Here is a 15,620-nt window from a genome sequence, read left to right as displayed (position 1 = left end):
GGAAAAAAACTGAGAAAGAAAACAAAATGCAAGCAAACAACAACAGAAAGAGTGAAAATGCTATATTGTGATCCACACTCATTTCCCACAGTCCTCTCTCTGGGTGTAGATGACTCTCTTCATCATTGAACAATTGGAACTGATTTGAATCATCTCACTGAAGAGAGCCATGTCCATCAGAATTGATCATAGTATAGTCTTGTTGTTACCGTGTATAATGATCTCCTGGTTCTGCTCATTTCACTTAGCATCAGCTCATGTAAGTCTCTCCAGGTCTCTCTGAAATCATTCTGCTGATCGTTTCTTACAGAATAATAGTATTCCATAGCATTCATATACTATAATTTATTCAGCCATTCTCCAATTGATGGGCATCCATTCAGTTTCCAGTTTCTTGTCATTACAAAAAGAGCTGCCACAAACATTTTTGCACATGTGGGTCCCTTTCTCTCCTTTAAGATCTTTGGGATGTAATCCCAGTAGAAACACTGATGGATCAAAGGGTATAGAAAGTTTGATAACTTTTTGAACATAGTTCCAAATTGCTCTCCAGAATGGTTGCATCTGTTCCACCGACAATGTATCAGTGTCCCAGTTTTCCCACATGTTCTCCAACATTCATCATTTTCCTTTTCTGTTATCTTAGCCAATCTGAAAGGTGTGTAGTGTGTAGTGAGAGTGTTATCTCAGAATTGGATCAAAGGGTATAGAAAGTTTGATAACTTTTTGAACATAGTTCCAAATTGCTTTCCAGAATGGTTGGATCTGTCTTAATTTGCATTTCTTTCATCAATAGTGATTTGGAGCATCTTTTCATATGACTAGAAATAATTTCTTCCATCTCTACCACTCCATATATCCACATATTCTTTCCCTCAATTTCAGTTTTCTTTTAAAAAATGAGTGGATTGCATTGCTGGACATATATACTACAAGGAAGTCAAAGATTAAAAAGACACTTAAAAATGATCTTAATCATAGAAAACTTGTCAGAGCAATACTTTGTGTGATAGCAAAAACAGGTGCAGTCTGAACAAACTGATATATGTGTGTGCCTTGGAACACTATTGTGCTATAAAAAAATATTAGAGCAATGAAGTGATAGCATGGTGAATAGAGTACAGGGCCTGGAGTCAGGAAGATTTATCTTTTTGAGTTCAAGTCTAACCTCAGACACTTACTAGTTGTATGTTCCTGGGCAAATCACTCAACCCAGTTTGCCTCAGTTTCCTTATCTGTCAAATGGACTGGAGAAGGAAATGGGAAAACACTTTAATATCTCTGCCAAGGAAATATCAAATTGGATCATAAAGAGTCAGACATGACTGAAAAATTATTGAACAACAAACATAAGAAACAACAAATATGAAGAATATTTGTATGAATGGCTGCAGAAAGAAGTAAGTGAATCAGGAAACAATCTACATGATGATTACAATAAAATAAGACAACCCTGAACATTGTCATTCTAATAAGCAATCTTGGTTGGGAAGAAGAAATGAGGACATGGATCTTCTTCCTTTTCCTTTGGGAAAAACATTGCAGAATGTTGCAAACACTGGCAAATGTTACTGTGTTGATTAATTTTGCTCTACTGTTTTCCTTTGATACAAGGGAAGGTTTATTGGAAGGGGAACCTAGAAGAGAGGCATATTGAGAAATGACTATGATGGCTTCAATACATTTTTTTTTTTAAAATAAGAGGGTTGGACTAAATGATTATTAAAGTATTTTCCAACTTGATGCCTATGCTCTGTAATCTAAGATTCTTTCTAAGCATTGGTCCTAGATGTTCTGCCCATAGCGTATGGCAGATTTCTGACAGGCAGACTGGGCTCAAAGCTCTACAATTAACTGCAGACCACACACACAGTGAACCATAATCAGTATTGTCACTCTGCCCCACTACTTTTGGTTGCTCTCCCTTTTTTTCCCTCTGGTGTTGTAGCTGGATCATGGTGGAGGGAGATGCTGAAGGTATCACCAATCTTCTTCCTTGGTAAGACCCAGTGTGAAAATACCTAGTAGTAATAGGTTTGGCATCAGAAGACCTAAATTTGAATCTTGGCATTTTAGTGCTGTTGGGTAAATCACTGAAACTTGAATGGGTCTTACTTTCATCTATGAAATGAGGGAACTGGATTAAATGAGTCTAAGTTCCTTTCCTGTCCCCAAATTTTTGGACCTATGTATGACCTAAGAGCAGAAGATTTGAAGTTAAAAGACCAGGGGTTGAATTCTGGTACCATTTATCACTATTTTTGTGATATGGGACATTTATTTCAACTTTTCCATGCTTCTGTTTTCTCACATGTAGAATAAGAACACTGACTACTCAATCTCAGAGTTCCCTTCACTTTCAGTTTTGTGACTGATGAGTTTTTGCCATTTTTAACTGCCTCAGACCCTCTACCCTCATTACACTATGGTTATCTTGCCACCATACTTTCTAGCAAATACCTGTCCTTCCCATGACCTTTTCTTCTCTTGGTCAGAGAAACAGTCCTGCAAAGAGACATGCTAATCAATTCTCATTTGATTCCATTCACCATCCCTGTAATTCTCCAGACCAAAATGCTTCTTTCTGTCTACCATTTCCCTATTAAAATCTAAGTTTCTTTCAGGCTAGCTTTTTGTAAGCAATAGTGCACATAATGAGTACTTGATACTTTTCAGTCATTAATTTATTCATTCATTCCTCCTTTCATGCATTCATTCACGATGGCTGTTATGTGTCTGTGTCTCATCCCATTGTTAGATTGTGAACTCTGTGAAGAGTTGACAGACCATAATGTTGTGTTTGTCTCAGCATTCCGCAGATCTCTGCACATAGTAGGTACTTAGTAAACATTTGTTGTTTTATAGTATTGCATTTGTTCTAGGCTTTCACTGCTTAATAGAGAAAAGCCCCAAAGACTAGACATTCCCAGCCAGTGATGTTCAGGCAAATTCATTCTCCTGCCTCAGTTTCTTCCTTTATAAAATAAGGGAATTAAACTAACTTCTCCAAGGTCTCTTCAAGTTTTAAATCCTATGAACCCATGATTGTGGAGCTTGGCTTAGGAAGGGAAGCTGCTGTGTGTGTGTGTGTGTGTGTGTGTGTGTGTGTGTGTGTGTGTGTTTAGTTCCTTGGCAAGAAGGGATTTAAAAGACAGAGAGATTGAAAACAGATTATTGGGAAGAAAACTATTTCTGTTTCGAGACAACTGTCTCTGCTGCCATTGGCTCCACTCCCACCCATTCCCCAAGCCTGACGCAAGACTGGCCAGCAAAATCTTTTCCCTGTGGGAGAAAGGGGAGTGGAGCAGGAAGGCTCCTGAGGCAGTCAGGTGCCTGATGATAGAGGGTAAGGTTGTCTTTGAGAATCGACCCCAGAAAGGGCCTGGGTCATACAAAACTGTCACATTTCTGAACTGGGATCAGCTAGTGCAGCCTTCTTTGGCAGATAAGAAAATTGAAGTCCAGGTCAATAACAGAGTTGGAATTTGAACTTGACCAGTTCTTCTGCCTGAAAGACCAGAACTTGCTTCCCCATACCATCCCAATATCCCTTCTTGCATAAGTTTGGCCTGACTTGGGACTTGTCAATACTTGACCTCCAGTGGGAAGTACTCCTTCCTAGCAAAGCAGATCAGACAGAACTTGGAAAAGGTTGACAAGAAAACTTTGCCTGGAGATTTAGACCTCTACTAGGACTCTGGCTCTCATTGACTGGCCAACAAAAGGTCCCAGGTCAAACCCATTTGCTCTTTGTTTTGGCCCTGATCACCTTAGAAGATCACCTTAGAGCAATAGTTGTACTGGTCAGAAACTCTGAGGAGTTCTCCCTCCCAGATTAATTCCTTATTAATTGATTAGTTGAGTTGACTAAGTAACAAAGGCCATTCTTTGCTTCATTTTTTATCTATTTTTAATCATTGAATGGGTGGTTGCCTCAGTCAAAAAAACCAAGGTTTCCCACTGCATCCAGGGCCATCTCTAGTCTTCCTGATCTACATCTTGCCACTGGACCCAGATGGCTACAGAAGAGAAAGTGAAATTAATGACCTTGTACAGCCTTCTCTCATTCAAATCCAATTCACTTGCATGTCATGTTATCATCTCCTTGAAGTCATGTTCCATTTTGAGAATGAAGAATAAACAATAATAATCTTTCTCACTCTTCCAACCATTTCCATACATCCCTCAATATTCACCCAGGGAAAGGAGCTTCCAAAGCAATACTCCTACAACTCCCAGAATTAACTTTTGGGAGACAGAAGAATCTCCTAGTTTCAGCTCTTCTCCCTTCCTTCATACTCTCCAATACCAGAATTCCCATGCAGTTCATCTTCCTTTTCTAAGAGGCAAGTATTGCAAGGTCCTAGGACTTTGAAAGAGAAGATAGTATGATACAGTGGGAAGAGTCTAGCTCCTAGTATTGGTTTTGCCATATCTTCTTGTGTAATTTGTTTTCCATACTGGGTTTTAATTTCCTTAATTATTTAATTAATTAATTTCCTTAATTATGAAATCAAGGGTTAGATTTGATGGTTCCTAATGTCTCTTCTGGCTCTGAAAGCTTATGTTCAAAGTCTCTTCTAGCTTAGCTTTGACATCTTGGGACTGAATGTCTTTCCTTCATGGAGGATTTTCTATTTAAAAGAGAAGGCAATGCTTAACTCCAGGAATTCAATATTAATGATGTAATGCCATGCATCATTGGGAATAAATATTTTTAGGTGGGAGAACCTTTCACCTACTCTATCTCCTGTCTTTTGCCCTCTGGGGGAATCTTCTGAATGTGGATCAAGATGAGTGGAAATACAATGGAGAAAGCCCCAACAGTTTAAACTTGTCAGCAACAGCAATTAGGCAATGGTGGTCTTGCCCTCTTCTTCCTTATAAGAAATCTAGGTTTCCACCTTTCAGAAGAACTCCATATTTTCCTTTGATATCCTTAATTTCCTTTGATCCTTACAATAGGTGTGCTCATTATCTCCACTGGACAGATGGAAAAACTAAGGTCTTTTTTATGGTCAATTACTCATATCCATCTTTCCATGATGCCATTTCGGATTTTCTTGGCAAAGATGCTGGAGTAGTTTGCCATTCCTTTTCCAGCTCATTTACAGATGAGGAAACTGAGGTAAACAGGATTAAGCAATTTGCCCAAGGACTCACAACCACCACGTGCCTGAAGCCAGATTTGGACATAGTTCCTCTTTGACCATGGAGTCAGTACTTTATTCACTGTGCCACCTAGGTGCCCACTACAAAGGTGGAAGTACTTATTCAAAGTCACACAGTTGTTACTTGCAAAGTTAGGCCTGAACTCAGGTCTTTCTAATCTCAATCATGTTTTTACCCCCTTCTAAGTATTTTATTCTCCAGCACCTCTCTATGCCCCTCTGAATATATCCTGTGGTCTTCAGGCTTCATGCCTGAAGCAGTGTGGTACAGGAACAAATACTGGCTTCAGCATCAGAGGGACTGCTTTTCTCACTTAATGACTGACCCAGTCACTTCTCTGGGCCTTAGCTTCCTTATCCATAAAATGAAGAAATTGATGGCCCCAAAGATCCCTTACAGCTCTAAATCTGTGATGCTATGATTTTTTACTCACTACCTTTCCCATACTTGAACTCTTTCTCCACCCTCCTCTCCCACTTCCTTTCTTTTCTTGGACTATTTATATTTTAAATCCCAACTCACAAGTCACCTCCTCCAGAAAGCCCTCTATCCCTGATCCTGGCTCATAGTAAAATGTTCAATAAAGAAAGAAAATTTGCAAGAGTTTAACTTTTAAAATTCATATAATTTATTAAAAAAATAAAGATTCTTGATTGCTTGTTCAATAAAGAAAGAAAATTAGCAAGAATTAACTTTTAAAATTCATATAATTTATTAAAAAAATAAAGAGATTCTTGATTGTTCTCTCAGACTTCACAAAGCACTTTTTTTCCTACATCTGCTCACTTAAGTGCTTGATATATTCTTGTTGATTATACTTCTGTCTGTCCTTTGTGTTGTTACTGCTATGGCATCTGATCATTGACATTTGTGTAGTATTTTAAAGCTTTGTAAATCATTTTATATACACAATCTGATTTGATTCCCTCAGTTACCTAAGATATAATTCCTATCATTTTCATCCCATTTTACAGAAGAAGAAACTGAAACTCTGAAAGGCCAAGTTACTTGACCATGGCCATATAGCTGGCAAGTGTAGGAGGTCAAATTCAAACTCAGATCTTCCTTACTATAAGCCCAGCACTCAATCCACCAAATGTCAGCCAACTACCATCCACAGGGCAGGCAATTCATCCTAGTTGAATAAGCAAGTATTAAGTAAATGGCAAAACATTCCAATATCTTGGCCAAGAAAAACCCATAGGCAAAAGTCAGTGAGATCACACAGACTCAGATCTGACTGAATAACAATACCATCAGATCTAGAAAATGAAGTTCTTGATTCTTGACCAAAGTTCTAGATTCTGTCAGATGGTTCACCATCAGAAACTGATATCATTTATATGTGGAAAGGATGCTAAAGGAGGTGCATCACTATCTGCTTTGATGCTACACTCTAAGAATCATGGAACTTTTTCAATTAATTTGCAACTGAAACCTTCTATGTGTGTTTGTTATCTTTCTCATTCAAATGTGAGCTCCTTGAGAGGAAAGATTCCCTTATTTTTCCTATTTGTATTCTCAGTGTTTTGCACACACCATCTGCTTAATAAATGCTTAATTCATTTCATACCATCTCTACTTTATTTCCTTGAGCCCAGAGAACATATTATCTAAACTTTTTATTTCCCTAAGAGTTGTGTGTGTAGTATTCTATACCCACTAGATGCTCAACAAATGTTTTTTCTATTCATCCAAACCAGTTGTACACAGCTCTGTATCTGAGAGTGCTGAACCATCTATCTAAATTGAGGTCACTCTCCATGACATGACAGATAGATCCCTCTTTTCTTGTGCAGGAATGGGGTGTATGTGTGCATGAGACCCTAACTCTGCCCTCTGCATGCACTAGGTGCTCAAGGGGTGGGGAAGTATAGGCCACAGTGGGAGCTAAAGGAGAATGCTTGAAATTGTAACCACAGGATGCAATTTAGAGTGGCCTGACTGGAAATGGGAGGAGGAGAGCTAAATCTTGAAGTAGTTGAGAAGTCACAGAGTTGCTCCAGCAGGAACTGCTCTGGGTGTCACAGGAAGCTTCAAGTGTCCATTCAATTTGGCCAAGACAAATGGAGTATTTTTGGTCATCTATTCCAACACCTTGATTGTTTCCTCATGGACCTTATTTGCCAGCTTCAGCCTCCAGCCAGCACAAAGATGGAAGATGGAATGAATCTGTCTCCTCACTCACTGGAATATAAGTTTCCTGAGGACAGGGATTGTCTCATTTTTGTATTTCTATCCCTGACATTTAGCATAATGGCCACCACATAATAAACTCTTACCTTTTTACATAATGATGATGTATTTTTTTAATTTTGTGATTCCATGAACCCTTTGGATCCTCAGTCTTTTTTTTCAGAAGATTATTCATCAGAGTGAAAGGCAGGCTGGAAAGCAGAACCAAGAATTCATCCACCCATCCCTATGATAAAGGTTTAGAAACCAGCCAGTCCTACCTCCAGAACACTGCCCTCTTTGGAACCTGGTAGGGGGTCCCAAGGTTATGGCAAAAGTATGTTACCTCCGGACATAATGGCCCAGGAGGTTTGAAACAAAGGCCATGAACCTCTGTCTCATTCCAGTCCCATGCAAAGAGAGACAGAACACTTTCCCAGACAGGATGACCTTCTTCGTTTGTTATGAGAAGAGATTCTTTCTGGGGAACGTGATGCTGGATACTAGGAGCTTGGGTTCCAGGCCTTAACTCACAGGAATGTAGAGAGGAATCTTCAGGCTTTAGCCTTGTTCCTCCCTCACACCCTGCTCCCCCCTTCTCCTGAGGCAGGAGTTCCCAGGCTCCCCTTCCCTAGGGGCATTCCTGCCATCACAGTGTTATTCCAGGCAGCTCTCATAGCTTCTTTTCCAGAGAACTTTTTCATCAGAAGACAAAGGATTATGGGGGATCCAATCAGAAGCTTCTCTAAAGCAGGTTGAAAATGGCCCCCAAAGAGCATATGTCGTGGATTTAGTGTCTAGTCAATCAGTCAATAAGCATTTATTAAGCATCTACATTATTAAACATCTAAGTTCCAGGCATTGTGTTTTGTGCTGGAGATACAAAGAAAGATAAAAGACAGTTTCTGCTTTCAAGAAGCTCACAATTTAATGGGGGAGACAATATGAGAAGAACTGCATACAGGCAAATAATACAGAATAATTTGGAAATAATTACCAGAAGGAAGGCATAAAAGCTAATGGGGGGTAGGGAGGGCTGGAAAGTCTTCCTGTAGAAGATGGGATTGTAGCTGGGACATTAAGGAAGCCAGGAGGTGGAGATGAGAAAAGAGAGCATTCCAGGAACAGGAGACATCCAGGGAAAACATCAGGAGAAAGAAGGATTGTTCTGTGAGAGGAGCAGTCAGGAGGCCAGTATTGAATTACAAAATTTGTGTGAAAAGGTATAAGGTTTAAGGAGACTAGAAAAGTATATGTGGGGTAGTGGTGGTGGGAGGAACAAGTTATGAAGAAATTTCAATGTCAAAGAGCTGGTTTTATATTTGATCCTCAAGATGATAGCAGCCATCAAAGTTTATTGAGTGTGTATGGTGCGGAGAGGAGTTGATATGGACAGATGAATTTTAAGAAGTCCACTTTGAGGGACAGCTATGGCACAGTGAATTCTAGCCTTGGAGTCAGGAGGATCTGAGTTCAGATCTGGCCTCAGACACTTATTAGCTGTGTAACTCTGGGCAAGTCACTTAATCCAGATTGACTCAAAAAAAAAAAAAAAAAGATCACTGACAACTAAGTAGAAGATGGATTGAGGTGGGGAGAGACTTGAGACAGAGAAGCTAATCATTGGGCTACTACAATGGAGTAGCTAAGGCAATGGGATATTATCATTCTTCACTACCCAAGATGAGCTCTTTGTCTGTCATTGAACCAGGAAGAGGAGTCTTGTCTACATTCTTCATTGAACTTCGTTATTGAAGGTTTTATCTATTTTGCAGGGGTAAAATTCAAAGTATGGGGGCAGCTAGGTGCCACAGTGGATAGAGCACCAGCCCTGAAGTCAGGACGATCTGAGTTCAAATCTGGCCTCTGACACTTAATGCGTCCTAGTTGTGTGACCTTGGCAAGTCACTTAATCCCAATTGCCTCAGCAAAAACAAACAAACAAGATTCCAAGTATGGTGGGTTAGAAGGTCATCGATTTAAAGTTAGAAAGGACTTTGGAAGCCATATTGTCTAACTATCTCATTTTATGCATAATGACATAAATGATATGCATTAGGTCACATAGTTAGCAAGGGTCAGAAGTAGCATTTGAATCCAAGTCCTTTGACTCCAGAACCAGTCAGTGCTCTTTCCATCACACCATACTATTCACAAGTTATTGAATCACTGAATTTAAAGCAGGATAGGACCTTCAAGATCACTCAATGTAACTTCCCTTATTTTATAAATGAGGAGCCTCCATTTTAGAGCACTTATATGATTTGCCTAAGCTCACAAAGATAGAGTAATAAGTAGTCATGTCAGGATTCAAATCCACATCTTCTGACTCTAAATCTATTTACTCTTAGGCATGACCATTCTTGATTTCCCCACTTTAGCTTAATTCTTTGGCATCTACAGCAGTGAGGGGAGGCAGTGGGATCAGAGGCAGTAGGACATAGGGTCAAGGGGAAGATGAATCATTCCTTCTGGCTGCTGAAAAGACTGCTGTCAAGGCTCAGATCCTGGTCTGTTTCCCAGGAGCCTACTCTGTTTTATGCCCAGAACATCCTGGATCAGAGGTACATCATGCTCACAATGCTATCTCGTCAGAGTAAGAACACATAGCAAGTCCTGGTCTGGCCTAACAGTGAATCTGAGAGAGCTAAGGAATTGAGAGAGAAAGCATGCAAGAGTTATGGAAAGGACCTTTTACTCCAGAACATTCTAGAAGAAAAAAATTTAAAATTACTAATTTTTGGATCCGAATTATGATTTCATTGCAAAGGGAATCTTAGGGAGGGAAGTGACTCCACAAATGGATATATCATCACCTCCTTTGCAATTTATAGTCTTAGAGAGTTTCTTCATTATCTTGCAGGTAGCATGATGTGGTGGAAAGAACAAAGGATCTGTGTTCAAATCCTATCTCTAGTGCTCATGTTCAAAAATTTTCTCTCTTTTCTCCCAAGGCAGCAAGCAATCCAATATAGGTTAAATATGCACAATTCTTTTAAACATATTTCCATGTTTGTTATGTTGTATAAGAAAAATCAGACCAAAAAGGGAAAAAAGCCATGAGAAAGAAAAAGCATATAAACAAACAAAAAAGGGTAAAAATGCTATGCTTCTATCCACATCCAGTCTCCATAGTTCTTTCTCTGAATGTGGATGGCATTTTCCATCCCAAGTCTATTGGAATTATCTTGGAGATCAATGAATTGCTGAGAAGAGTTAATTAAGCCTATAATAGCTGATCATCACATAATCTTGCTATTACTGTGTATAATGTTCCCCATGTCACTCAGCATCAGTTCATGTAAACCTTTTCAGGCTTTTCTGAAATCAGCTTGCTTATTAGTTCTTATAGAACAATAATATTCCACTACATTCATATACCATAACTTATTCATCCTTTCCCCAATTGATGGGCATCCACTAGATTTCCAATTCTTGGCTTCTACAAAAAGAACTGCTACAAACATTTTTGCACATGTGGATCCCTTTCCCTCTTTTATGATCTCTTTGGAATACAGACAACACGGTGAGACTGATGGATTGAAGGATGTATACAATTTTATAGTCCTTTGGGCATAATTCCAAATTAGTTTTCAGAATGTTGGATCACTTTGCAACTCTGTCAACAATGCATTTATGCCCCAATTTTTCCACATCCCCTCTGAGATTTTTCATTATATTTTCCTGTCATTTTAACCAATCTGAGAGGTGTGAAGTGGTATCTCAGAGCGTAATTATTTTAAACATTTCCATATAAGTCATGTTGTGAAAGAAGAATCATAATAAAAGGGAAAAAAACACAAGAAAGAAAATAAACAAAAGAGGTGAAAATAATATGCTTCAATCCACATTCAATCTCCATAATTTTTGTTGGCATTTTGCACCCTAAGTCTACTGGAATTATCTTGGATTACTGAATTGCTGAGAAAAGCTAAGTCTATCATAGTTGATCATCACATAATCTTGCTGTTAGATCAATATGTACAGTGTTCTCCTGGGTTGAATCTGCCTTTCTGACTCTAGAGACTCTGTCACTGCTCCTCAAGCTGTTAGCTGAGGCCTTAGAACATAAAACTCTGGGAGAATTTATTCAACACAGACTGTCAGAGCTTAAGCATAGAACACAGAATATCAGAGCTATAAGGGCCTTAGAACACAGGACATAGGATGCTATAGGTGGAAAAGACTTAAATGATGATCTGGTCCAATCTTCTCACTTTACAAAGGAAGAAACTGAGTGTCAGGTTAGAGATGTGGTCTGATGAAGATCCTTCAGTTAGACAGTGACTGAGCCAATATTAGAACCTCCCCAACTTACTTTGCTCCTCACTTTCTTTAAAATTCCATAGTTGGGAGAGTCAGCAGCGGATAATTTAGCACTAAATTTCATCTTGTATCATTCTCTTACTGTTTTTGACATGACTCTGCTTGGGCTAACTAACTGGCTAGAGAGTCAGTTGTTAAATGTTCAGTGTCAGTATTTATAGTTCAGAAATTGCCCAATGCTGCAAATAATGATTTAATTTATTGTTTGCTTGATGGTCTAGACTAAAGAAAATGATGGGGAAAATAATAATGGTAAATATGTGTCATGGGAACATTTCTTTTTGAGAGACAGTTGTTAAGCATTTTGTAGCACTCTTCTAGTTTCAGGTATTTTTCCCACAACTAGACAAATCCTGAAGGGCGGGACTATTTCCTCTTGCCCCTGTCAAAACACCGAGCCCAGGGAAGGGCACAGTTATACTGAATGCTTACTGTATATTAAGTACTGTATAGCCTTAAGAATATGTATATAATGCAGTTAAAATGGAAACACTATTATCAATTTGTTTCACTTTTGTTTTTGTAATCTCAGCACTTAACGCAGTGCCTGGCACATTCCAAATAAGGATTTAATAACTGCTCTGTGATTGGTCTTTTTTTTTTAAGCTGTAGACACAAGAGCAACAAAATGTTGCTCTTGAGTATTGGATAGCAATAATGTAGCAATAATGTATATATCAGCACAAATTTGAATCACAGAACATTAGGATTAGAAATTTTGTAGTTTCTTATTTTATATCTCCTATTCATATACTGCACCGGATTCTTGGAATAAAAAAAGTGAAAACTAAGGTGTTCTGACACCCAAGATTTTATATTTTACTAGGCATAGGGGAGGGTAGTGTATGGTGTATTATCCAAGTATAATAATACAAAGGAGAATGTGATGAAGGGAAAGGTGCACTAAGATAAAGTGCTCTAGGAAAATTTGAGGAGCTAATAAATGTTTTTATCATAAAATATTAGAACAAGAAGGTGATTTAGAGCATAGAGTTGTTTAAAATATAAGTATCTTAGAATCAGAACGTTGAAGTCGGAAAAGGACCTTAGAACACAGAATGTCAGAGTTGGGAGGGACCTTTGAACATAAAATGTCTGAGCAAAAAGGAAATCTGGAACTTAGAACATTAGAGCTGAAAGGGAACTAAGAATGTAGAATGTCAGAGTTAGAAAGTAATTTAACACTTTAAAATATAAATTGATAAAGCATGGAGACCACCAAGTCCAGGGCTTCTTAACCTGGGGTCCATGAGGTTATTTTATTTTTTATTATTAAAGCTTTTTATTTTCAAAACATCTGCATAGATAATTTTCAACATTCACCTTACAAAACCTTGTGTTCCAAATTTTTTCTCTTACTTTCTCCCACCCTTCCCCTGGACAGCAAGCAATCTAATATGTTAGACATGTGCAATTCTTCTATACATATTTCTACAATTATCATGCTATACAAGAAAAATCAGATCAAAAAGGAAAAAATGAGAAAGCAAACAAAATGCAAGAAAAAACCCAAAAAAGTGAAAATATTAATCCCCACAGTGTCTTTGTGCAGATGGTTCTACCACAAGACCATCGGAACTGGCCTGAATCACATGAGTTTAGTTTATTTTATTTATTTATTTATTTTATTATTATTTTTTATAATAACTTTTTATTGACATAACCCATGCCAGGTAATTTTTTTTTTTTACAACATTATCCCTTGCACTCACTTCTGTTCCGATTTTTCCCTCCTACCCTCCACCCCCTCCCCTAGATGGCAAGCAGTCCTAGATATGTTAAATATGTTGTAGTATATCCTAAATACTATATATGTGTGCAGAACCAAACAGTTTTCTTGTTGCATAGGGAGAATTGGATTCAGAAGGTAAAAATAATCCAGGAAGAAAAACAAAAATGCAAACAGTTTACATTCATTTCCCAGTGTTTTTTCTTTGGGTGTAGCCGCTTCTGTCCACCATTGATCAATTGAAACTGAATTAGGTTTCTTTGTCAAAGAAATCCACTTCCATCTGAGTACATATTCATACAGTATCGTTGTTGATGTATAAAATGATCTCTTGGTTCTGCTCATTTCCCTTGGCATAAGTGCATGAGTTTATTTTAAAAAAATATTTTGATAGTTAGTTTTCTTTGTAATCCTGTGTATTTTATTTTATGCATGTAATGTATAAAATAGTATGCCAGATTGCAAAAGGAGTCCTGAAACAAACAAGATTAAGAACCTCTAAACTAATCCAACACCATTATTTAGTTGGAAGAATACATTAAGAGAAATGACTTGGTCAAAGTCATAAAGCGAAGTTGTAGTAGAACTGGAATTAAAATATGAATCTTTGCAGAATTCTCAATATACTACATTGCCTCGGGGGTGAGGAGGTTAGAAACATGAAATCCCTGCCCCCTCCCTCTTAAAAAACCCAACAACCCCACCAAAAAGCCAACTAGACTGTCTTAATTTTGCCAGTGGAAGGTGGATTCAGCTGATTTATCCCCTGAATTTGAACCCTGTGACCTGGTTCTTGGCTTATTCTGGGAACACTGAGATAGAGCTCAGCCTGGGCTCTTTCAAAATTCAGTCAGTTGCTGCAGGAATCTGGGAGCCAACCCAGGCTCCATATAGCTACAGAGACCATATAGACCTTGCCCCCTGGGCTTAAGCTCCCTGTGTCCTTAGAATGTGCCAACCACCTGTTCTTAGTGACCAAGGAAAGGGAATGAAAGATTTTGCTGCTGCTGCCATTACTGCCAACTTTCCCAAGTTAGCCTGAATGTAGTGGCCTCCAGAGGCTTCAGGACTGTGGAGAAGGAGGGGAGGGGCCCCCGCAGCTGTGGACCCTTCTGATCCCAAGTCCCAGGAGTAGCTGGCTAGGTTTCCTAGCATAGGTTTTTGTAAACAGCTCCAGTAAAAGCTGAGCTCTGGGTAGCTAGTGGAACGTGGCCTTGCGGTTTTGGCCCCAGTGCTTGGGGCTGTTTGCTTTAACACAGCGGCTTCCTGATGCCTGCCCTGGCTTAGCTGGCTTCCCAATAATGGTGTGTTTTCTCCAGTTGGCTCAGGATGTGCAGCCAGACCCACTCACCCCACCGTGAAAGTGGGGCTTAAAAGTGACTCTGGCCTCCCCCTCTCCCCAGCCTTTACAAAAATAAGGAAGGGACCAGAAACCAAACAGAAGACTGTGTGAGAATGCCCCAGTCTCCAGTTAGGCAGCACCCACCCCAGTCCAATGGGTGGAGTAGTAGAAGGAAGAAGAAAAGATTAAGGGCTATCCTCTTATCCTGGTATGGAAGCCAGGGGGAAAGCAGCAATGTTGTGAGTTTCCTGACAGGCATCCAAGGAACTAGTTTGCTTTGGCTGGGTTGGAGGGTACTATGGAGTCAGGGGTATTACAATGAAGGGGAAAGGGAGGTTGAGTCAAGTCAATCATCTAGATCTCTCTCCAGGGATTGGTGCTGAATTTTAGAATAGGAGCCAAATATAGAATATGGACTGTGAAAATCAGAGGAATTTAGAACATAGACTATCAGGAGATGGAAAGGACCTACAAAAGTAGAACATAGAATGGAAATAGTGAAGGAACTTTAGATACCAGGCCAATCTCTCCATTTTGTAAAATAAGCTAAGGTACAGAGAGGTGATTCCTCCAAAGTCATACATTTAATTAGTGACAAAACTGGGACAAAGATCAAAATCTTTTTGACTCCCAATCCAGTGATCCCTCTATTACAGCGTACATTGGAAGGGGAGAATAAGTATTAAATTTTCTGCTATCTCTTGGACACTAAATTCAATTTAAGGGTTAGGAAGGATCCCAAAGAGTAAACGGATTAATAGTCTGGGAGAAGCTGCTTTGGGCAGCAGGCAAAGAGGAAGTGTGGGTCCACAGTAGGCTTCTTTCAGTGAATTTGGCAATCCCTAGCCTCCATATTGTCCCTCCCCAATGCCTTAC

Source organism: Sarcophilus harrisii, chromosome 2, assembly GCF_902635505.1.
Source record: "Sarcophilus harrisii chromosome 2, mSarHar1.11, whole genome shotgun sequence".
NCBI lineage: Eukaryota > Metazoa > Chordata > Mammalia > Dasyuromorphia > Dasyuridae > Sarcophilus > Sarcophilus harrisii.
The sequence above is the reverse complement of the archived record's forward strand: the minus strand, read 5'-3'. Positions refer to the sequence as shown.